The sequence below is a fragment of the Sapajus apella genome, unplaced genomic scaffold (assembly GCF_009761245.1).
Source record: "Sapajus apella isolate SASKATOON/1434 unplaced genomic scaffold, GSC_monkey_1.0 scaffold33, whole genome shotgun sequence".
Taxonomy (NCBI): Eukaryota; Metazoa; Chordata; class Mammalia; order Primates; family Cebidae; genus Sapajus; species Sapajus apella.
Genome location: NW_022436973.1, coordinates 17,670,006 through 17,694,093, shown reverse-complemented (window position 1 = coordinate 17,694,093; position 24,088 = coordinate 17,670,006). Strand labels below are relative to the sequence as shown.

General features: G+C 37.5%; 1 protein-coding gene and 1 long non-coding RNA gene across 3 annotated transcripts in view; both read left to right on the top strand.

Moving 5' to 3' along the window:
* Positions 1–24,088, top strand: part of PLCB1 (phospholipase C beta 1) — a 757,711-nt gene that overhangs the window by 309,077 nt on the left and 424,546 nt on the right. The gene's annotated exons all lie outside the window — the stretch shown is intronic.
* Positions 15,658–17,944, top strand: LOC116563032. Its single transcript, XR_004274175.1, has 2 exons — positions 15,658–17,267; positions 17,302–17,944. It is a non-coding gene; the product is annotated as an uncharacterized LOC116563032 (long non-coding RNA).

The following is a 24,088-nucleotide window of genomic DNA, read 5'->3' as shown; positions in this document are numbered from 1 at the left end:
AGAAATAGAGTAGGTTGATTTCAAAATGTGAAAGATTGTCCAAGAGGAGAGAGAATTGTTCTAGGACTGCAGAATGAGGCTCTCAGTGAAAGGTACAGAGGAATATAATTTGGCCCAATAGCGGAAATACATTTCTAACTTCTAGAGCTGGCCAACAAGTAAACAAGCTGATGAGCAATGTCCTTTTGAGTCATTTGTCAACAAAGACTGGATAATTATGATATGGAATATGATTTTAGCAGGAACTCCTGCAATAAGGGTTGGAGTAGGGGAGCGGAAGGACAGGGGAAAAGGTGACAACATGACCTTTAATTTCCCTTTGCACTCTACAATTTCAAACTCTGTGTATGTGTTGGACAGAACATCAGGAAAATGGCTATGACCTTTGTTTGCATTCATGTTGTCTTCTTTCAAATCAAGCCTTTGGCAAAGGTCCTAAGACACAATGTCCAAACTTGCTATTGACAATCTTATATATATTTTCCTGTTCAGGTGCTTTGACTGCCAGAGGTTCATTGGGTGTCATACAATAGTCTTCTGTGTCGCCAGCCTTGCAGATTTCTTCAAGAAACTGTCTGTTGAGTAGGCGCTTACTAACTGGAACAAATCCCTTTGCAAAGGAGTACCTTACTTTTCTTGAACAGAATGAAAAATGCGTTGAGCAGGAAAAGAAACTTCACAGTGTTTGTGTTTTTCTTCTGGCCCTTCCTACTAGGTATCCTCACTCTAATTCTGCAGGCTCTAGAAACCTGAAACGCACATCAGTCCTGTGCCTTTTTCTGTTTCTACCACTAGCAGTTGATAATTATAGCTTTTCAAAGACACTCAGCACATTCCATGTTTTTGGTGGGAACAGAGCCTCTATATGGCAAAGTTGCTGATGTACTTCTAACTAAATCTGTAGACGTGTTATGTTTAGGAGGCAGTGGAAGAAGCCTGAGCTGGCAGAATAATTGCTGTGTTAGGATGCTAGTGAAGACAAATTGTGTGCCCAAGATTGTGAAAATCCTTTCTTAGGATGCTAGTGAAGACAAATTGTGTGCCCAAGATTGTGAAAATCCTTTCTTATAAAACTGTTTCCAACATGAGGGCTCCTATTGGGACAGAAATGGCAATGTCTATTCTTTCTGAGAAAACTTGGAGATAATGTCAATGTGATATCTCAGGGATAATTCATTTTTGAAAAAGGAGAGTCTTTTCTACTGAATACTTTTTTTTACAGGGACATTTTTAGCTTTTCAAACTGTACTTTTCTTCCCTGTCTGCATGTTAGCTATTTGTATGAGTGGTGATGACAAAAAGTAAAGAAGTGCATCCTACACAAACCAGCCTCAGTTCTTTAAGGTCACATAGATGGCTTTGAAGTAAGAAAGGAAATTACATCTGCTGAAAGGCAATGCACAGACTATTGAATAGGATGAACTTGGAGGCCTCTTCTAGTCCTGAGATTTTATGATTCCATGATAACAGAAACTACTAGTGAATGTGACACTTCATATCTCATCCATTGGCTATTTCAAATGTTAACTAAAGTGAGAAGAGAAAGCATTTATTCTTAAATGCAGCTTCCAACTAACAGAAATTGAATATATTTCTTGGTGTTGATGAGCACTGATCATAGTAAAATACATGTTTAGAGATAAGAAAATAAAAACAATTTATACTTATTGAATGCTTGTTACATACCAGGTCCTATATACAACATTTTATATGAATCATGGATTCTATTATTGTCAATGTCTTATGGAGGAGGAAACAGTATTGTAGCTATTCTAAAGCAGTGTCATCCAGTTGACACTAAACAAACATTCTTTCAGCTACCATCGCATCCTGCTTCTCTATAGCAGACACTGGTGATTCATCACACCACATTTCTTTGGCACTCTGGATTTCAGCTCAAGTGCTATAGACAGTTAATTGCCTATTGCTAGTGCCCCGCTTCCTTCAAGTGCAGGTGGGAGAGTTGGAGAGGAAAGAAAAACTGGAATACTCTTCAGCAGGCAGGTACAATGAAGAGAGGATAATATACTCTACCTAAGGACAGCCCTCAATTGGTGGAATGATGGGGATGGTTTCTGGGTAAATTCCCAGCCTCATTGTCCCCAAAGAGGACACTTCTGGGGCACATACTACAATAGTTTCTTAGAGTGTCCCCAACAGGAATGAGCCCCCACCCCAATACACAGTGGTAAGAAACTCATTCCTGCTTTCTTCTAATACATCTTCCTTCCCTATCTCATTGTCTTTTCTCTTCATTGCTATATCCTAGGATCACCTCCCAAATAAACTTCCTGCCCTCAAGTCCCTTACCAAAGTGCTGTTTTGGGGAGGAGTCAAAGATATTTTTGAAGAATGCACATGTTACTGCTATAGTAGTTACAGGCATAGTCTTGCTAATGAACTATAATATCCATCATATGATGGTGTTGATGGTCACAAAACCTAGGTTTATTGGGGAATATTTCTGTGTCATTAAAGCTCTAACTATATAATAAAAGCTAATGGTAATATATTGAAATTTGTTCTTTGGAATGCGGTCATTCAATAAAATAAAAGGAATCTCTACCACACATTAGCAAGACCCCTTTGAAGTCTTCAGAAAGCCTAATGATTTAGCATGACTATTCCAAGATTATTTTTCCTAGGCTTCCTCCTAGCCCACTCCTGGAAGTGCTCTGCTATTAATTTCCTTTGTGGTCTATTTGAGTCTCAGATTGTAGGTGAAATGATTAAATTCTCATTTCTTTTGAAAAATTTCACACCAAGTCTCTTTTCATCTATTTCAACACCTGGTATTTAATTTGAATGGAATATAACAACTACATTGATATAGGGAAAGTTTTATTGAATGATTGAAGAAAGCCATCACATAAATTTTTCTTTCTTTTTTTTTTTTTGTAGTCTCTGAAATTAATGAATAGGTAGAGACATCCATCAGCTGGATCATTCTTAGGTACTATTTTGCTTATACAAACAGAGCAGTGCTGAAATGTGGACTTTATCCATAATTCTCACATGAGATTTCTGCCATTGTACTGCTGTTTTCTTCTCGTCTCTGATTTTTTTCAATCTCTGCTCCTCAAACATCCAGGTAGCTTTGCTCAGTGCTTCAAGTAAAGGACTGGAATGTGTAATATATTTTTCTATAACCTTGTAATGAAAGCATGATCTCTTCTTAAGGACTCTATTCTTACTGGGATATCTATCAGTGATTTTATACTTTGTAGATTTTATTTGGCTGGTTCCACCATCCTCCATTTATTACATATGACAAACTCAATAAGATCAGGCTAAGAAGAACTGGTTCCTAGAAGCTAATGTTACCGTGGAACATTAACAAAATTTTTGTGAAAGTACTGTAGAGTTAGAACACCAAATAGTACAATTCTACACAGATTTCATCAATTTACTGTTAAGTTGTAAAAACTAGGCTTGTACCTGATGAAAACATTGGCAAATTTATATACCATGCCAGCGAAAAATATGTACCAACTGGCAAAATAAGACAAGATTCTAACAGCTGTCCATGTTCAAGAATTATAACAATAGTGGGATGAATGCTAAATCTTTACAATAATATAGAAATTGTACACTCGTTTTTTATGGGTTATAAGACATTTTTCATTTTTCAGCCACATAGTATTGATTCATCAATTCCATATTCAGCTCTGCCTATATATGTTCATGTCACATAGTTATTTGCTCATTAAAAATTTACTCTGTCCTTGCAATAAGAAATACAAAAGTGCTAGGTCAAAGGAAAAAAAAAAGACAATTTACATCTGGATAAAAATTATAAATAGATTTATTTTTGACTCATTCTGTGAATCCTTTTCAGACTGCCTTCTTTATTTTTTATTTTTATTTATTTATTTTTGAAACAGAGTCTCCTTCTGTCGCCCAGGCTGGAGTGCAGTGGTGCGATCTTGGCTCACTGCAACCTTTGCCTCCTGGGTTCAAGCAAGTCTCCTACCTCAGCCTCCTGAGTAGCTGGGATTACACGTGTGTACCACCATGCCTGGCTAGCTTTTGTATTATTTAGTAGGAATTGGATTTCACCATGTTGGACAGGCTGGTCTCAAACACTTGACCACGAGTGATCCATCCACCTTGGCCTCCCAAAATGCTGGGATTACAGGTGAGAGCCACTGCACCTGGCCCAGATTGCCTGCTTTAAATAAGCATTTTAAGCTTCTTATGAGCAATTTCCCTACTTCATCCCTTCATTTTCTCGCTTTCCTTCCCCTCCTCGGACTCTCTTTCTGTTCTTTTCATTTGCCTCTATTTTCCTTTCTCCTTTCCTTCCTTTTTTGTTTCCTTCCTTTGCTCATTTTTTTTTCTTTTTTTTTTTTTTTTGAGACGGAGTTTCGCTCTTGTTGCCCAGGCTGGAGTGCAATGGCGCGATCTCAGCTCACCGCAACCTCCGCCTCCTGGGTTCAGGCAATTCTCCTGCCTCAGCCTCCTGAGTAGCTGGGATTACAGGCACGCACCACCATGCCCAGCTCATTTTTTGTATTTTTAGTAGAGACGGGGTTTCACCATGTTGACCAGGATGGTCTCGATCTCTTGACCTCGTGATCCACCCGCCTCGGCCTCCCAAAGTGCTGGGATTACAGGCTTGAGCCACCGCGCCCGGCCCCCTTTGCTCATTCTTTCTTATCTATCTTCCGTTTTTCCTCCCTCTCTCCCTGTTTTTCTTTCTTTCTTCCTTCCCTTCTTTTATTCTTATTTCTTGTTTTCCTTCTTTCTTTCACTCATCTAAAAAAACCTTATAGACCTTTGAGGAAACTATTTTAGTTTTGATATTTATTGCACAGTTGTCTGTAACCCAGTTCTGGAGTATTTTCCTATTTTAAAAAAAATTAAAAACAGCTAAGTGATTTACCAGGAAATTTTGGAACAATGTTGATTCTGAAAGTTTTTTAAATTTCTAATATTTAAAAAACAACTGTAGCTCAAATGAGCCTCAATTTGCAAGGCATCATTCCATTTTCATTTTCAATTCTCTGTTCCAATGCCTCTGCTAAGAAATAAACATTTTCTTGTAGAAAGAGATTATTCCTTTTGTTTTCCTATTTTAATTTTTATTCAGCCTCTTAGCCTTTTTACTAAAACCAAAAGTTTAAAAGAAAGGTGATGAGGGAACTCACAGGAATTTTTTAGCCATGTGAGAATATATGGTAAAATCATTCAAGTAGATGCAACATGGTCTACTAGAAAAGCACTTGGGTTTTGAGGATAAAACTTATCTCAGTTCTGCTATTAGTTAATTGGCTTGGGCAGGCATCAAGGTCTTCCTCTGAAAATTGTAGTTCAATTTTCAAACATTTATTGTGTTTCTCCAAAGTGCTAGGCATATGCTTGTGTGCTGGAGATGAAAGATGAATAACATGTAGGTGCTGTCTTTGAAGAACATCATAGAAGAGAGAGTGAGCTAAAACAAATAATGATTTGTGTGCTAGAATTGAGCCAGGCTATACAGAAAGTTTCTATTAATAGAGCTCAGTGATCCCTGCAAAAGAAGCCTTTGATTCTGTCCAAAGAGATGAGTATAGAAAAAGCCAAAGAGAAGAAATGATATTTGATTTGGGATTTCGAAGGATAAATAGGACTTTACCAGATGAATACGTTGGAGGAGAGATATTCTGGTAGGAACACTGCGAGTAAATAACTATAGGACTTAGGGAGGGCTTGTGAGTAATGTCCAAGATGGAACGCACATTGGCGTAATAAGTATTCCTTGTCAACAACGCTATGTTTGCTTGCCTGGTTGAATGTCCCTGAGTACACCAGCTGACATGGGTGCCAGAATTCCAGCTATGAGAATTTCTCCTCTATTTATTTTAAACCTAGATACAAATCAGCCCTCTTTGAAGCTTGCCTGACTTTGCATCATGTTTTCTTCTCCTTATCTACTTCTTTGTGAATGTGATAACACAACTTTGGAACTGTAATTTCGTTTCTGGCTTTGCAACCTTCCTAACATGCTCATTCCAAAAACTACTCTTTCACTGCACTACTTAGGCAGGAAGCCCCCAGCCATGGGTCTCAGAGTTCTTATCATGTCACCATAGTGTCCCATGGGTTCCAATGGAAGGTAAGCAATAACAGTGGCTCCTGCAGCCACCTCACAGAGCTGTTGTGAAGAATAGAGATGATAATAGATGGACCATGTATTCACTTTGGAGTTAAATAGACTTGGATTTAAATCCTGAGTCTCACTGAGTAAGCCAAGTCAAGTTATTTAGCTTCTGTGGGCCTCGATATTCTTGGTTTCCTATGATGGGGCTAATAGAACCTACTTGGTAGAATCGCTGTGAGAGTTTTCATTCAACAAATGTGGATTGAGCACTTGATATATATAGGCTACTATTCTAGGGCCTGGGCATGTAATTATATCCCTCTAAAAGGCATGTGCTGAAGCCCTCACCCCAGTGTGACTGTATTTGGAAATAAGACCTCTAAAGATGCAATTAAGATTAAATGAGGTCATAAGGGTGGGCCCTGATCCCATGGACTGATTTTTGTTTTGTTTTGTTTTTGAGACAGAGTCTTGCTCTGTCACCAGGAGCCAGGCTGGAGTGCAGTGGTATGATCTCGGCCCTCTGCCTCCCGGATTCAAGCAATTCTCCTGCCTCAGCCTCCCAAGTAGCTGGGACTACAAGCACATGCCACCACGCCCAGCTAATTTGTGTATTTTTAGTAGAGACAGGGTTTCACTGTGTTGGCCAGGATGGTCTTGATCTCTTGACCTCGTGATCCGCCTACCTCGGCCTCCCAAAGTGCTGGGATTACAGGTGTGAGCCACTGCGCCTGGCCTTGGACTGATGCTTTTTTAAGATGAGGACGTCACCAGAGCACACTCGCTCTGTGCACACACAGAGGAAAGGTCATGTGAGGAGACATGGGAAGGTGGCCGTCTACATGTCAGGAAGGGAGGCCTCTCCAGTAACCACCACTGAAGGCACCTTGGTCTTGGTCTTCTAGCCTCCAGAATTGTGAGGAAATACTTTCCTGTTGTTTAAGCTACCCAGCCCGTGGTGTTTTGTTATGGCAGCCCAAGCTCACGAATACAGGCTCTGAAGCTGAAATGACCCAGGCATGGGACTGCCCCAGAGTCGATGATGAGGGGTGGTGCTGGGAAATGCCTTGGAGAAGTAGCCAGGATACGGGGATCTTTGCCAAGATGAGGAGTGACGATTTGATGCCAAGGGGGTTGGATGTCTTTGGAGCATGTGCTTCAAGGAGTAAAATGATATGATATGTATTTTTAAAAGATCAAAGTGGCTGTTATGTGGGGAATTGACCCTGGGCCAGAGAACATGGTCTTGAGAGCATTAGGTAGAAGACATGAGCCCCCAGTAGAGTTGGTGAGAAGTGGCTGGGATAAATTTTGGAGATGGAGCTGACAGAATTTGGTGATGGATTGGATGTGAAATGGGAAGAAACAAGTCAGGATGACTCACCAGTTATTGGGCTGAGCATCTGAGTGAGTGATGGTGTGGAGACTGCAATTCTTGTATCTATAAAGCTATTCTACAGTCACCAGTGTGGTTCACTCTCTCCCCTCCTGCATGTCTTTACTAAATGTCACCTTCTGGTTCAGACCTTCCCTGGGCAGCCTTTTAAAAATTGCATTGCCTCTCTGTTTCCCTGTCATGCCTTTCTTTTCTCTATAGCATTTATCCCCATCTAACATATTGTGTATTTTACTTACCAATTTTGTTTATTTTCTTCTAAAATGTATACTTCATGCATTTTTGTCTGTTTTGTTCACTGCTTTTTAGTTCATATGTCTTGAACACGGTCTGGTATATAACAGGTGATCCATATTTCTTGAATATAAAGATGAATGAATGAATGAGTGAAACCTGGGGAAGAGGAATCAAGAACTTTGTTAAAATAAGTGCTAGTCGACCGGGTATGGTGGCTCATGCCTGTAATCCCAGCACTTTGGAAGGCCAAGGAGGGTGGATCACCTGAGGTCGGGAGTTCAAGACCAGCCTGACCAACATGGAGAAACCCCATCTCTACTAAAAATGCAAAATTAGCTGGTGTGGTGGCACATGCCTGTAATTTCAGCTACTCGGGAGGCCAAGGCAGGAGAATCACTTGAATCCAGGAGGCAGAGGTTGTGATGAGCTAAGATCATACCATTGTACTCTAACCTGGGCAACAAGAGTGAAACTCCGTCTCAAAATAAAAAAAAAAAAGAGAGTACTACTCAAATATAGCAACTAGTATCTTGCCTACCACATGGTAACATTATTATTACAAGTATTCTTTCTCTTCTAAGTCCGCTGCACCCACCTCTTAGTAGACTTTGGTTGATTTTCTGAGACTTGTCATTCTTAGTTCTGAGGCTGTGTGAGCACGTGGTTGGGAGAATGTGGGGAAAACATGACCGTGACCAACTTTGTCTTTTTGTAGCCACTCACTCCCCACCATCACACACATGGATGCTTACACAGATTTCCTATTTCCTCCATAGGCTCCTATCTTTGGGCTGAGTATTAATTCCCATCATTCAAGGATGGTAATCAGGCAGGGGCAGTAATCAAAATGATGTGTACAGCAAAACCAAAGCTTTTGCATCGTAATCAAAACCATGCAGTAAATTATAGGAATACATGTTCTGGCTTAATCAATGATTAATCTTGTCTGGATGCTTGATACAGAGAGAATCAAAGATTTGGTTTCAAATTAGCCAAGGGGAACATATTATGAATGATCTCATATAACTTAGCATGCTATCATAGTGATCATTTTTTAAATAATAAGATTTTGCAGTCTGTCTCACCATACTATTTTAGCACAAGACAACCAAGAAAAATCCTTTAGTATTTGTCTTTATATAGTGTCTTGAAGAATGACCTACCCTCCAAAAGTTTGTTACAAGAGAGATGATACAGGCATGAGCAAAAAAATGGTGAATGTGCTTGTACCCAGTAATGTTGAGTAGATTCCTATCTTTGCTGTTAATTGTGAGTGAAAGGTTTGGGGTGAATATTTTGTTTTTCATTGAGAAGTGAAATAATTGTTAGTTTGTTTAGTGGAACTGGTTTTGGGTTTTTTTTTTTTTTTTTTTTTTGGTCTTTACACTTTGCAGAGTAGCAGTAAAGAAGTTGGTTGATCTTTTAAAGGGTTTATTTTCTGCTTTTAATATACAGCAGTTTTATGAGAAAAATAAATTTTAATATAAAAATAAGATGTATACAGTATAGATTTAACAGGTATAAAAGATGAAAAAAATCCTTTTACCTTCGCTTTTTCTGGGATGCTTTAACAAAACACCATAAATTAGGTAGTTTTTTAAGATCAGAAATTAATTTCTCCTAGTTCTAGAGGCTGAGAAATTCAAAATCAAGTTGCTGGCAGATTTGGTGTCTGGGGAGAGCCCGCTATCTCACAGATAGCCTTCTCACTGTAACCTCACATGGAAGAAGCGGCCAGGGAGCCCTCTGGTGCCTCTTTTATAAGGGCACTAATGCCGTTCATGAGGGAGGGCAACACCCTCAGGACCTTGTGACTTCCCAAAGGATCCACGTCCTAACATCATCATCTTGGGGGTTAGGATTTCAACATACGAATTTTGGATCAGGACATAAACAGTCAGTCTATTGCAAATTTCTTCATGTCAGTCACATTTTATCCAAAATCATCTTATATGAAATTCTCTAGAGGTAGTTATATTTTTTAACCAACTGCACTTTTATACAATGACATATTTTTATATGCCACCTGCAAAATGGCCTCCTAATGAGGCAACCTATTTTTTGTAAGTGTAAGAGACCTAGCTTGAAGCAAGTTCAAGTGTGAAGCACTGTTCCCTCTCTAGCTGGGACATAGCACATCCAGGTGAGAGCAACATGAGCGTTGCAGAGGTCATCTTGGCCTGCTGTCCCACCTCCACCACTTACAAGTTATTTACTGTTATTATTTACTTCCTAACCTGTTCTCCATGAACAATGCCACGCAGCAACCTAGAGTGACTCTCAGTTATTTGCTTGTCTTCGAGTCACCTATTTATTTTTTTTTAAATTATAACTTTCCATTACTAGGATAGAGAATTGCAAGTTTGTCATGTAATGCCCTGCATAATATTCCTGCTCTCTTTATTCAAAGTAATTTCCTATTTATGCCCCTAATGCGCATGTGCACATGCACACACACACACACACGCACACACGCGCACACACGCACACACCACCCTGTCTTCCAGGCATCCTCAGCCACCTGTACTACTCCTGGCATGCTGTCTCCTGCACAACTCTCATTGCCTTTTACCCTCTCTGGAATCTCCCTATCTGTCCTTTTACCAAATCACTTTATAAACTTGTGAAAATAAATGAAGACCACACAAATGAGAACAAGCAGAGGTGATTTATTTAGAGTTTGCAAGGGAGTCAGTCACTGTCAATTGCATGAGGAAGCTGGAGTTGAGCTAACTAGATGTGAACATCTGATGTGGTTGGTTTGAGAAACAGATTTGGCTTCCTCTGGTTGATCCTGAGCTGAAAGGAGGGAGCCAAGGAAAGGGAAGTTGGCAGTCATTGACCGTATCAGGATTGTTGGGGCCAATTGCTATAGACATTGTGGTTTAGCTTCCAGCTGGTTACTGCAGAGGTTGTGCTCAGAGTTCTGTTGTCATATATTGTCTGGCCATTGTCCATTTGTATATTCCATCTCTCATGATCAATCAATATTTTTTGAATGAGTACATGAATATTTCATTTCAGTAAACCATCATTCCCTCCTCATCCATCTTCATGATAAAATTCTAATGTCTTAGGTTCTTTACCTTTCAACAAATTATGTTTCCCTTTCTTTTTTTTATTGCATTTTAGGTTTTGGGGTACATGTGAAGAACATGCAAGATTGTTGCATAGGTACACACATGGCAGTGTGATTTGCTGCCTTACTCCCCATCACCTATATCTGGTTTGCCTTTCTTAATGGGTAGAAAGGAAGCTTTTCCCTAGGTCTAAATATGCTGACTTCAAGAGAAAGCATATTTCTTTCCAACAAGAAATTGCTCAAGCTTTCACTCTTAACCACTATGCTACACCACCATCCTTAGATGAAACAGAGAATTGGGGGCATGTATTCTCTCATTTTTCACAATCCATTTTTATCACATATTCAGTTTGGCCTGCTTACCTTATTTACATTACCTGCCTCAGATGACAGACATTTGAGGTTGTCATTCTGGACTCTTATGTAAGTTTTTCCTTTAAAGTAAAGAAGCTGACCTTCCAAGCTAATTTATCCCACTTAATAACAGTAATAATAACATACCACCCACTCCAGAAAGGAAATCATGCAGATGAATGAAATAATGTTTGTACAGAGCTTGACACTCCATAAAATATTCTAATAACATGGTGTCTACACTTTGAAATGTTCAAATCCTATTTCAATAGAATTAAAAGCCAATGAAGAATAAAATGTGAATTGCTTGTCACACTTTTCCATAAAGGCGTGGGGTGATACTGATGCCATTAGACATTTAAAAGCTGGGTTTTAGCAAAGTTTCTGAAGAATCTGATTGGTTTGTGGGGGAGGAAATGATGGTGGTATTTATTTATATCCATTTATGTAGAAAAACAATGGGTTATAACATGAACCAAAAAAACACTTATGCAGCTAGATTCACAGAAATCTGTCTACTCATCTCCAAGGGAAAGTTTTGGCTAAGCAAGTTAATTTTGTCGTTAGACATTTGCATAGTAATTGTATTGAGTCTGAATGTGCATCTGCATGGAAAGCATGTTTTTTCAATCCTGTTCTTTGGACATGGATTAATATAGATCCTGGCAAGTCCTTAAATAATAGTTTATTGATATTGAATGCCTAATTACTTTACATTTAGATCTTTTATAACCTGATGCTTGAACCCCTAGTTTGGAGTATATTGCTGCTGCTTTTATTGGTGTTACCAGGTAATAGTCACCTGGCTTTTTCATACGGTCTTGGTTTGGAGGTAGTCTACTAAAGAATGCCCACATATAGTGTTTAAAATATTATTAAAGAGTGATAATTAAATGTGCCTGATATATAAGAAGCATGTCATATTGTTTAAACTAATGCTTTTATTGTGACTGTTGTGATGAAAACCTTGATCATGTAAATTACCTAAAAGGATTGTTACAAACTTTATGTGACCTCAGGTCATTGAAACCATTGGATGTGGTGACCAGCCATGGAGGCCACAACATTCTTCCCTTGCCTGTTGTATCCAAGGTCATTTTGCAAATCAACACTTTTCATGGGACAACCATCAGGGTTTCTAGAAATCGCCTGGAGTGATAAGCCAGAGTATTTTCAATGATGGGATTTCCTAAAATTAATGGTACAGGTGTCATTAAGTTACTGTATAATACCCTTCCCCAAAATTATGAATATCAATATAGGTTATGTGCCAACTTCAGTGGCAGTTTTTAGCTCAGAAACTATGAACTAATGTTTTATCTATCTGAACCAGTTTGGCCCCTGTGGATGGAAGATACATAGGCAGATTTAAGAACTTGTTTTTTTTTTTTTGTTAATTCAAAAATGATTCTACTAAACTCTAGATGAGAATCAAGTGGTGATAGAGGTATCAGCTGAGTGAGTTCTGTATTCTGGAACCTTCTTGAATCCTTCTTAGTAATTCATAACATTTTTCTAGACTTCATGGCTGCAGTTTCATATTGACATCATCCAGTATCACTCTAAAGGGACTCTAAAACTACCTTCCTGGCATTCATCTAAGAGCTGGGAAGCCATCCACTTACACCTGGCTTAGAATATCATTTTTAGAGACATGACCACAAGTCTGCTGACATTCAAGAGCATAGCTTAAGTGCATCCCACTCAGAGCTTTGTGAATTCTTGTAAATTAGGATGCCTATTCAAGGTTCAGTGGAAATACTCCCTCTTCTCAAGCATTTATCGAAACACAAGGTGAATACATCATCCACATGAACCACTGTTCAAAAATTTCTGTCCAAAAGAAGTTTTAATATATGCAAAGTCTCTGTGTGATGCCTGGCATATGGCCAACCGTGTAGGATGACGATGACGTTTATTACCGATTTCTTAGTGTTTATTTTGAATGTAAAGTTCTCTATGTTTTTTTCTAAAAGTTCCTCACTGTTTCCCTCACTCACCCACCTGCCTACATATTTACATATTTTACTTGGTTGTGACTGTTTGAAGAAAGCCCTTGGAGCTTTTTTCTAAAGCACCTTATTTAAGATGTTCAAGTACATAGGAATCAATGGGGACTCTTACTACTGTTCTGATTCTGTAGGTTGGGGTCAGAGAGTCTTCATTGCCAACTAGCTCCTAGGTGATAGAATTGGTGCTGAAAGCACACTTTGAGTGGCAAGTCTCTAGAGCAGTGCTATCTAATAGAACTTTCTGTGATGACGGAAATGCTTCATATCTGTGCCATCCAAACCAGTGGCCACTTGACAGATGTGGCTAATGAGTATTTGAAATGTGGCCAGTGCAACTGAGGAACTAAAATCTAATTTTATTTAATCAATCTAAATTTAAATAGATACTTACCTTATTTGACTATGCTAGGAGAATTGATTAATATCTTTATAGCTCCTTGGCTTTCCCCAGTCTTAAGAAAAAGAATCTGAAAGTTGAGGGCTCTGTGTTATCTCTAATTTTCCAGAATCTTTCATAGGGCTAAGAATATTATGTATGCATATTAATGACATTCCTATTAAGAGATCTAGTCTGCAGTTTTGGGGGAAGACTCATAGAACTGTCAAATAATAAAAAGATTTGACTTTGAAGCTATAAGACATGGTGGGTAGGTGGCTCAGATTCTACCACTTACAGGATAATTTCTGACAAGTTACTTAATCCCTCTAAGCATCAATTTCCCCATCTCAAAATAGCAATCATGATTATGGTAATGTAATACCTGTCTCACAGAGTTGCTGCGTTATGCACATAAAATTCCTGGCAAATTGTTTTTTTCAAGTGACATTTATCCTGCAAATGCTAGTTTTTGTCATTATTTCAGTATGAGTTTCTTTTTTCCCCTAATTATTGATATTTTGGTAAAACAATAGAGAAATTATGTCCCTGTGTGGACATAATTGCAATCTCATTGAGAGGTCAAGTACTAACACAAACTTCTGTGCAGTTTTGTATCATTTCTCATGTGCAGAATATAGTTTTGTTGGTCAAGGAGAAGGACTTCAGCATGTTACTTTGATTCTTTGCATTTCATATTATTTTATGTGGAAATAAACATAATGTTTTTTGCCTGATATTTTGTGTTGTTTGATTTAATTTCCTTATAAAAACGTGTCATAAATGTTTTGATAATTGTGATAGAAATTTCATAACTCTCATCTTAAAAATACCCCATTCCAATTTGCCAAATACATAATTTCCCCTTGTTTATAGCGATATAACAATCATATTTTCTCTTTTTTTTCCTGGGTATATTTGCTTTGAAATAGCTTTTTTGTGTTTCATACCTTTTGTTAATATATATATGCAAATATATGTGTAAATATGTAAATTATATGTGTATTTACACACACACACACACATATATATACATATATATTAACCAAAAGAATTTCCTACTTCATGAAAATAAAAATCACAATAGCTAACATTTGGCAAGTGTGCAAAGCGCCATTCTAGATACCTTACATGTGTAAAAACATCGAGTTTTCATTGAGGCTGAGTAAATCTTTAAGCTCTTTTACTGTCTGCTGTGGTGTTGAGTTCTGAAGATATTGATAGTCCTCTTATCACTAGTAATGACATGAAGTGCCATCCAATCACCTTTGTACAATCATAATTTATGTATAGGTTGTATTGGGAGCTTCACCATTTAAGCGTGATTAAGATAAATCAAAGCATTTCTGAAGAGAACAGATTGATTTTGTTTCTTAAACTATTTATAGCTTGTAAGGCAGCTGTCTGCTTTTGTATATTCTTAAACAAGCAATATAGACCTTGTTAAATAATTTAAGTGTTTTGTTTAAAGCTATTTTGCAGTAAACCCAACTTTCCATTTGCATTGATCTTTAAAGACATTTTACCTTCATTCTAGATTACATTTATAAGTAAACCAACCAATCTGGATAAATGTAAAAGCAGTCATATGTTAACAATCTCCCGAGACAGAATTGTTGCTGGGTATTTCTGAGTTTCTATGGAGGTAAATTAGTTTGAAGTTCAGATTGACCCTCTTACCATCTGAGCTCCATGCCTTGCCCAATGCTTCCCTCCACAATAAGGCTTAATTTTCCTAATCACCTCTCAGGCATGAGACACCAGGTGATCTATGGCCAGCCAATGAGCTAACAACAAGTAGAGAGAAACTCCTTTCATTAATAGAAAGGCAAAGCATTGTGAAGAGACCACCATTCTATGTTATTCCAACCTCAAATAAATAAGAATATATTTATTTATTTTATTCCAGTTTGTTCATTTATTATTTATTTATTTAGATGACGTCTCACTCCGTCAGCCAGGCTGGAGTGCAGTGGCACGATCTTAGCTCACTGCAACCTCCATCTGTCAGGTTCAGGCAATTCTCCTGCCTCAGCCTCCTGAGTAGCTGGGATTACAAGCGTGTGCCACCATGCCCAGCTAATTTTTGTATTTTTAGTAAAGATGAGGATTCACCATGTTGGTCAGGCTGGTCTCGAACTCCTGACCTTGTAATCCACCTGCCTTGGCTCCCAAGTGCTGGGATTACAAGCGTGAGCCGCAGTGCTCGGCCCTTATACACTCTGATTAAGAGACAATTCACTACACTGATTTTTTTCAGATTCATGCCCATTTGTCTTCTTAAAGTGAAGTTACTACCAATGCTCCAGGATTATCTAACCTAGTATAGAACAGAATATTAATGTGTGTGTGTGTGCGCATGTGTGCACGCGTGTGCTCATGCATGCTTTTAATTATATATTGAAGATATGCTAAAATATTTATAATGCCTATCAAAGACACAAAGAATAATAATAAAATAAGCAGCTTTCCCTATCTTAGAAGCCCTCTGCTACCCTTTTCTTATCCCTTCATTTTCTTTCCCACCAATGTAACGGCTGATATGAATTTTTCATTCACTTTTCTCATTCTTCTTTTACAGTCATACTACATACCAAGCACCTCTAAAGATATAGTTTAATTTTACACATTTTGGACTTCTTTAAAAAAAGAATCATACTGAAAAAATGAACTCATTGCATGTATTCTTATGAAACTTCATTTTTCATTCAATAATCCTACTTGAAATGTATTTATGGTGATGCAGCTCTATATTTGTCTCTTTTGCCAGGTTTAATTTTTCCCTTTTCTCCTTTGAACTAGCTTGAAATTATATACTTTACTCTTTTTTCTAATCTCTTGGTTACTCCAGAAATTTTGACATGTATACTTTAATTAAAATTTTTATGATTCTCTTAAATGATAAAATATGTTCAGCATTTTAGCTTCAGCCATTGTTGTCTAGTATTTAATTATATCTTCCTAAACCACACAAATTAGACATTTTTACTACAGTCAATGCTTACTGAAATTCACTCACATATTTATCAGTATTTTTTTTTTACCTCTCCTTCATGCATCTCTGACTTTGCATTTGGGATTATTTTCCTTTTGACTGGGGTTGGTTCTATAGGAATTCTTCTAGGGAAGATTGTTAAAGGTTTTCCATTTGTTTTAATGAAAAATGGCCTTTTGAAATCTTTTGTATTAAGATGGATTCACTGGGTTTTCAGTTCCAGGTTGACACTTGTTTTTCTTGGCACATTGGCAACAGTTTCTCCTATGGTCTAACATTCACTGTTGCTGTTGGGAAGTCATGGTAATTGTTATTCCTCTGGTTGCTTTTAATATTTTCATGTTGTATTGGGTGTTCTGAAATTTCACTAAGTCTCCAGGTGTAGATTTCTTTCTAAGTATCCTCCTCAGTATTTCCTGTGCTTCGTAAATCTGAGGTTTGAGGTAATCAGTTCTCAAGAACTTACAGCTGATTTCTACGTTGCCTCCCTCCCATTCATTCTGTTTTCCTTTTCTCAGTAGACTTTCCCACTCTGGCATGCCTCCCAACAACTTTCTCATGATTTCAACCTAGTTGTCTCATTGTGCTGCCTTTTAAATCACTTTTTCATAACTACCTTCTAGGTCAATAGTTTTTCCTTCAGCTAGTCTAATCTGCACTGCAGCTATGTTCCTTACAGATGTTTTATCATTAGATTAGACTAGCTGGCATAGGGCAGCAGGCATAGGCCGAGGTAAACAGGTATAGGGCAGCAGGCATAAACCGAGGTAAACAACCTGGATGACTTAGCAGGTTTGTGGTGCAAGTGCACAGCCCCATGTCTTATATAATCATAGCCATGTAGACATAACGTAGAAAAGCTCACCATCTAGCTTTCAGCCACTATTGTTTGTGTAATGTATAAAAGTAACACTGACCCTGTGTGAGAGCTGCTGAATAAAGCCATGTTTCATCTACCTGCTGTTTCTCAAGCATTCTTCTAGCTCCCTGCTTCATGTCCACCCACTCTCCTCAGCCCTCAACTGGGCTTGGAACCTGATCCTAAGCATGAAAACATCCACTGGTTTTTAATTTTAATTGTCATCTTTTTAATTCCTAGATTTTTTTCTGCTTTATTTTGAAATAGGTTTGGTCATTTTTAATAGTTACTTCTTCCTTAATCATATTATCATCCTTTTATTTATTTCCTGAAATGTGTTAGACATTCTTAGATAATTCCTATATCTAAAAGAATTATGAGTTGAAGTTGTTGTTTGCTATTTGTGCTCTTCTTATTCATGTTGACTTGTTATTTTATATATTATGCATTTTTATGGAACTTTCTTTTAAGTATTGTCTGAGAGCTGGGTTCATATCAAGGATGATTTTTGTTTGCTTCAAGTAGCTCTCCACAGGTGTAGAGGTGGGAAACCAACCAGTGACCAATAAATTCACACCCCAACTCCTTACAAAAATAGTATGAATGCAAGCCATAAACTCAAATACAGACCAGGTTGTGGATATGAAATCTCATGGGAGATTTTTTTTTTCCCCTTCACTTAGTTAGTGCTCAATTCATCAGGCAATTTCCCTTTTTGCTTTCTGGAAGAATTTATTTCCAGTTTCAGCTTATAGTGCTGTTCCAATTGTATAAGGTATCTCCAGTGAGAATCCCCACACTGGAAAGTCTTCAGATTTTGTCTCTCATTGGTCTAACCCCCACATCTGAAATCATACAAATGGAAGCTCATGGTTGCCAAGACCCGGCAGATATCTTCCAGGTGAAACCTGGAGTTGGTGTTAATGTCTCTTAAGGGTGTTTAGTTTGTTTTCATAGTTTTTTCAGCAGAATAGCTATGCAGGGAATCTAGGCTGGCATACTGTAATAAACAAACACATATGGCAGCTCTTTTTGCTATCCACAACAAAATACTAACAATTGAGCTTATAATCAGCTAAATCCAAATTCAGCAAGATTTTCTTCCCCATCTTTTACTTGTGCAGTTGTGTTTTGAATCCAGATTAAAGACTTTAAATTTAGTACTACTAAGTTTTTTTGTTTGTAGTTTTGACTTAGCTCAGTAAAACTTTTTGGATCTTAATTCTATCATTTAACAGACACAGTTTTCCCCAGTTTCATGTCATGCATACATTTGGTCATCACAACTTGAATGTTTTTACTATACCATTGTAAAAATGTTGAATAGGATAAGATAAAAGATACAGCCTCAATATCCCCCCTTAGGTAGAGACTCATGTATTGACTAGGTCTTCTGCTAGGAATACTTTCTTTTTCTTTTCTTTTTTAAAATTGTTTTTGAGCTACAATCTCCCTCTGTCACCCAGGCTAGAGTGCATTGGTGCAATCTCAGCTCACTGTAATCTCTGCCTCCTGGATTCAAGAGATTCTCATGACTTAGCCTCCCAAGTAGCTGAGATTACAGTTGTGTGCCACCATGCCCAACTAATTTTTTGTATTTTTAGTAGAAATGGGGTTTCACTGTGTTGGCCAGGCTGGTCTCAAACTCCTGGCCTCAAGTGATCTGCCTGTCTTGGCCTTCCAAAGTGCTGGGATTACAGGCATGAGCCGTCATGTCTGTCCGTATTTCTTTATTGTATCTTCAAGGACATATTTTGCCAAATACCTTCCTGAAGTCAATGCACATTATATTTATGATTTTTCTAGCCACAGAACTAGATCAGTTAACATGAATTTGACTTATAAATCCAATTCTGTGTTAATCAAAGGGCTCCATGGATAGCTACACCAGGTCATCATTTATCATCTCCTTTTATTCCTCACTGGGGTCATATGAAGATTCTGACTCAGAATTACATCCCTTGATGCCTTGCTAATAGTCAAGTTAAGCTATTATGGAATCGTGCCTATTTTACCTAATATTTGTGCAGCCTCTTTTCCTGAAGTCTATAATAAAGACTCTATGAACTGCCATGAACTCCATGGACAGTAGGTGTACAATGTTGTGTTTGAGTTTTTTCCCTTTTCCCCAGATGTCCAGGTAATCTGTACTGCATTTCTATAATGACATAGCAGCCAATATTTTCTCCTTTTGAGTATTTTCCAGGGTGCTTTCATTATCTTGGTTTTGGATTTTTATCAGAACATATGTCCTTGAACTTGCACACAAGAAAGACTTCCAGTGATTGACACATCCAAGCCTTCTTATTTAGTTTTGCTTCAACCCAACCACATTGCCTAATAGGAAACAGCCAGGCTCTACTGTCTGCACCATTGGGATGATTATAAAAATAATTTGACTAGAGTTCTCCTATTTATCGTTCAAATATATAAGTTTCTACATAGCAATATGAAATAATAAACCACTGCTATACACAGAATGTGGATAAATCTCTCAGAGATAATGTGGAGCAAATGAAACAAGTTAAGTCATGTGCAATAGACTGCTTACTCTGTTGTTCTGTTTATAGGAAGTTCAAGAACAAGTAAAACTAATAGACAGTTCTGGAAGTCAGAATAGAGTTTTCCCCTGGGATTGGGAAATACTGACAGGAAGAAGCATGCAGAAGACTATAGAGTAATGTTCTATATTTTGATCTAGGTAGTAGTTACAAGTCTGTATACATACATAAATATTCTTAAAGTTGTACATTTAATATGTGTGCATTTTACTATGTATATATTATACCTTAATAAAAAGAAAAATTCATTTAGGTTACAAGTGAGAATCATTTTAGTGCAGTACTTATATGCATATGGACTCGAGTTTTGGATATATAATCAGTTGATTACAATCAACATTTGACTGATTTTGGAAACTAAGTTTCCTCATCTGTAAAATGAATAATTTTCTGTAATAACTGTACATTCTTACTTTTTGTATAAGGCATAATGGAGTGATGCGTATAAGCCACTTACCATCATGACTTCCACAGTACATGTAAGTTTTAGTGTAATATCGTCCTGATTCAAAACATTCCCTGCTTTTTAAAACCTCCTGCTGTTTAGACAGATGACTGACATTATTCAGTACATCAAATGGTATGTTTTTTATTATTTTCTATTTGTGACTTGCTTAGCAATTATAATGGCAACTGACATTTATGTAACTCTCTATATTTAAAAACTACTTTTATATACATTATCTAATTATTCACAACAGTGCAATAAAAATGATATTAATTTTATCCTCATCTCGCCAACATAGAGCCTGAGATGCAGAGACCTGAAGTAACTTGCCAAAATGATACAGTAAGGAAATATTAGAGGGAGTCATAACTCAGCCATTTATCTTTAACTCTTCAAACTGAAGAGTACGTTTGAGTCACCTACAGAGGTAGTTACAAATTCAACCCCCTGGCCCCGTAGCATCTGATTCTGCAGGTTTGAGGTGGGTCTTTAGATTTGTGCATTTCCCAGGTGATGCTGACACTACTGTGCTATGGACCTCACTTTGAATAGCAAAACTTTACAGATGAATAAAGTGTGAACATCAGAAATGAGTTCTGCTTTCAAAGAGCTTGCATTTCTTTTTCCAGGAAACAGGACTGAAGTATGAAATAATAGGAACCCCCTAAAGTAATTTATAACCTAGAGACACACTCCTAGCTGGAAAGAAAGTTTGATAGCAGAAGAGAACTTAAGAACACTCAAATTATATATAGGAGAACAATGTATGCTTAGATATGCTAATTTTAATGGTGCTCGATGATTTATATGCCAAAATGTTAAAATGGTGGGAGGCCCCTAAATTAGTATTCTAATTCAAGTATCCTAGTGATGTTATTCTCACAAATTGTCATTTCATTATGTCGAGTAGTATTTTAGGATATTTTAACCATTGTTATTTAGGTCTCTGATTGACATAAAAATTAGTCCCAGTGCTGTAACCCCAGGTTTTTGTCAGTGTAACTCTCCTTAGTTTGAGCTTCTTTTTTAAAAAATGTACATATATGTACCCATAACCATTGTTACTAATTGAAGCTACTTGAAGAAAAGAGAAAACAGTGACCAAAATCCTTATAAAAATAAAAAGCTTTCCATTTTTTTCCAGCTTTCCTTTGTTTCACACCAGCCATTTACAAGAGTTTTAACAAGTAGCCAGTCACCTATTTTTTAAATAACAGCATTATTAAGATATAATTCACATACCATACAATTCACTTGTATGAAGTGTACAATTCTGTGAGTTTCAGTGTATTCATGGAGTTATGCAACCATCACTACAATGTAATTTTAGAACATTTTTGTTACTTCCAAAAGAAACCCTGTACCCATTAATAGCCACTCCTCATTTGTCAATTCACTCTGCCCTTTGCAACTGCTAATCTACTTTCTGTCTCCATGGATTTGCGTATTCCAGACATTTCATAGAAATGAAATCACAAAATATGTGGTCTTTTGTGACCAGCTTCTCTTACACAGAATAACGTTTTGAGGTCCATCCATGTTGTAAAATTGATCCATTTTTTATTCCATTTTATGGTCAAATAGTATTCAATTGAATGAATACACCACATTTCATCTATTTGTTCATCAGTTGATGGACATTTCAGCCATTTCCATGCTTTGGCTATATGAGTAAGAATACATTCATATATAAGCTTTTGTGTGGACAAATGTTTTCATGTATCTTTCTTTGTTTTATATCCAGGAGTAGAATTCCTGGGTCATATGGAAACTATGTTTAAACCATAAGAAACTGAAAGTTTTCCTAAAGAGTTGTGTCATTTTACATTCCCACCAGCAGTGTATAATGGTTCCTGGTTCTCCACATTCTCACCAGCTCTTGTTAATATTTGTCTTTTCGTTTATGGTAGTGGGTGTGAAATGGTAGCTCACTGTGGTTTTGACATGTATTTCCCTAATCCTAGTGATACTGAGCTTCTTTGCTCAGTCAGGTACACCAACCAACCAATCCTGTATTCGGTGCATATGTATTTGGGACAGTTAGCTCTTCTTGTTGCATTGATCCCTTTACCATTATGTAATGCCCTTCTTTGTCTTTTTTGATCTTTGTTGACTTAAAGTCTGTTTTCTCAGAGACTAAGATTGCAAAGCCCACTTTGTTTTGCTTTCCATTGCTCGGTAAATCTTCCTCCGTCCCCTTATTTTGAGCCTATTTGTGTCTGTGCGCATGAGATGGGTCTCCTGAAATAGCACACTGGTAGATCTTGACTCTTTATCCTATTTGCCAGTCTGTGTCTTTTAATTGGGGCATTTAGCCCATTTATATTTAAGGTTGATGCTGTTATGTGTGAATTTGATTCTGTCATGCTGATGCTAGCTGGTTATTTTGCCCATTAGTTGATGCAGTTTCTTCACAGTGTCGATGGTCTTTACAGTTTGGTATGTTTTTACAGTGGCTGGTACTGGACTTTTATTTCCATGTTTAGTGCTTCCTTCAGGAGCTCTTGTAAGGCAGGCTGGTGGTGACAAAATCTCTCAGCATTTGCCTGTCTATAAGGGATTTTATTTCTCCTTTGCATATGAAACTAAGTTTGGCAGGATGTAAAATTATGGGTTGAAAATTCTTTAAGAATGTTGAATATTGCCTCCTAGTCTCTTCTGGCTTGTAGGGTTTCTACAGAGTGATCTACTGTTAGTCTGATGGGCTTCCCTTTGTGGGTAACCTAGATTTTCCTTCTGGCTGCCTGTAACTTTTTTTTTTTTTTTTTTTTCGTTTCAACCTTGGTGAATCTGATGATTATGTGTCTTGGGGTTGCTCTTTTCAAGGAGTACCTTTGTGGTGTTGCCTGCATTTTCTGAATTTGAATGTTGGCCTGTTTTGCTAGGTTGGGGAAGTTCTCCTGGATAATATCCTGAAGTGTGTTTTCCAACTTGGTTTCATTCTCCCCATCATTTTCAGGTACACCAACCAAATGTATGTTTGGTCTTTTCACATAGTCCCATAATTCTTGGAGGCTTTGTTCATTTCTTTTCATTCTTCTTTCTTTAATCTTGTCTTCATGCTTTATTTCATTAAGTTGATCTTCAATATCTGATTTCCTTTCTAATGCTTGATCAGTTCAGTTATTGATACTTGCATATGCTTCACAAAGTTCTTGTGCTGTGTTTTTCAGCTCCATCGGGTTATTTATGTTCTTCTCTAAACTGGTTATTCTAGTTAGAAATTTCTCTAACCTTTATTCAAGGTTCTTAGCTTCCTTGCATTGCATTAGAACATGTGCCTTTAGCTTAGAGGAGTTTGTTATTACCCACCTTCTGAAGCCTACTTCTGTTAATTCTTCAAACACATTCTTCATACAGTTTTGTTCCCTTGCTGACGAGGAGTTGTGATCGTTTGGAGGAGAAGAAGCATTCTGGTTTTTGGAATTTTCAGCCATTTTGTGCTGGGTTTTCCTTATCTTCATAGATTTATCTAACTTTGATCTTTGATGTTGGTGACCTTCAGATGGAGTTTCTGTGTGGACGTCCTTTTGGTTGACATTGATGGTATTCCTTTCTGTTTGTTAGTTTTCGTTCTAACAGTCAGGCCCCTTTGCTGTAGGTCTGCTGGAGTTTGCTGGAGGTCCACTCTAGACCTGTTTGCCTATATCACCAGTGGAGGCTGGAGAACAGCAAAGATTGCTGCC